A 1,626-nucleotide genomic window follows, 5' to 3' on the forward strand; every position below is an offset into this window, starting at 1 on the left:
TTTGTTCGAACAACCTGGCCACATTTCTACACGAAAAGGCATTCTGGTAAAGTTGTTTCCTGAACAGATTCTTGAGTGGAATAAATATTGCCGCAGAGATCTCTCCACGCGAAGTATCCTTCCAGGCGTCCAGATAGCACTCTTCAATGAAGCACACTAAACAAACTGGTTTATTGTGGGCGAACTTGTGCCCAGAGACTTAACACTAAAACACATTCACACAATTGACAAGCAGAGTTAACAGGAACGCGTTCCACAGTCAACCACGTCCGAAGATTAAGCACACGCGCAGCCGCGTTCGCGTGCACGAGAGACACGCGCTGTCTCGCCACGCGCAAGGCGTTGCTGGCGCTCTTCCAACGGCGGTGCGATGAGACGCCTGGAAGGATACTTCGCGTGGAGAGATCTTTGCGGCAATATTATATCAGCATGGATAAACTATTTAGATTTCGGCTGTCAGTGCCACATAATCAAGTCATTGCAGTTCATCAGTAAGAAGACCTAACGCCTAAAATGCAAAACAATTTTTCGGAGTTGTTGCTGAGCAGACACAGCACTCCACGCAGGTCTCCCTTATAGAGCACTGCACGGGCCGATTTTTTCAGCCCGGGCCCGGCCCGAGCCCGTTTTTACGTTGGGCTGCCTGCCCGAGCCCGACCAAAAGTTTTATGGCGAGACCCGGGCCCGGCCCGGGCCCGGAAATAATCTACGTTACCCGCCCGGCCCGACCCGCCACCCCTTTACCTCAGGCCCGAGCCCGGCTCAAAACCGGCCCGAACCCGGCCCGAGACCGAAAAAAAAACATGTTTTTCAAAGTCGAGACGCGCGAGGATAACTCGATGCACGTTACATGCACACCACCAGAAAGCCCGAGCCCCGCCCGGGCCCGCGTCAAAAAACCCGAGCCCTGCCCGGGCCCGGGTCACAATGCCCATGCCATGTCCGAGCCCGTGAAAAAACTATCCTACCCGGCCCGGCCCACGGGCCGGGCCCGGGCTTTCGGGTAAGCCTGAGCACGCGTGCAGTGCTCTACTCCCTTATGCTTCATAACACTTGTGTCATGGAGGAGCACCTCGCAAGGACTTAATTATGAAAACTCGCATTAATCAATAGTGTGATTATCGGGTCAAAACTACGAACCGAATTAAAAATGAAACAGATATTGCCTTTTGTGCTGAGCAGGCACTAAATGTCGCCCGTTAAAGTGGTGCGGTGTGCTGGCCTGCTAGCTCAGTCGGTTAGAGCGTCGTGCTAATAACGCGAAGGTCGTAGGTTCGATCCCTGCGCAGGCCAATATTTTTTTTACTTTATTCAAATAATAATTAATCGACGTTTTACTTGCCCCATCCTTTCAGCATCTGCCTCCGCTAATTCAGACACTCGCACATTTTATTCGAGGCTTGTTGCCACTAAACTTACGGGGAAACTTTTCTCCGGATGCCAATATACCTACTCAACGCAAGCGCGAAGTGCTCTAACGGCTCGAAAAACTAAACTCAGAGAAAGAAGGAATGTTTTTTTTTCTTTGCGGGAAAGGAGAGAGGGCAAATGTGAAGTGAACCGAATTAGTTCTCGATAGGCTGCAAAGGAGTGCTAACAATGGCTCCCCTTGGCATAAACGTGTTG

At 51.2% G+C, this 1,626-nt stretch overlaps 1 non-coding gene across 1 annotated transcript; it reads left to right on the forward strand.

Annotated features, from left to right (window-relative positions):
* The first annotated feature begins 1,219 nt into the window (after positions 1-1,219).
* Positions 1,220-1,293, forward strand: Trnai-aau (transfer RNA isoleucine (anticodon AAU)). The gene has a single exon. It is a non-coding gene; the product is annotated as a tRNA-Ile (tRNA).
* Positions 1,294-1,626: the final 333 nt, after the last annotated feature.

The sequence above is a fragment of the Dermacentor silvarum genome, chromosome 2, assembly GCF_013339745.2.
Source record: "Dermacentor silvarum isolate Dsil-2018 chromosome 2, BIME_Dsil_1.4, whole genome shotgun sequence".
In the NCBI taxonomy this organism is placed as follows: domain Eukaryota; kingdom Metazoa; phylum Arthropoda; class Arachnida; order Ixodida; family Ixodidae; genus Dermacentor; species Dermacentor silvarum.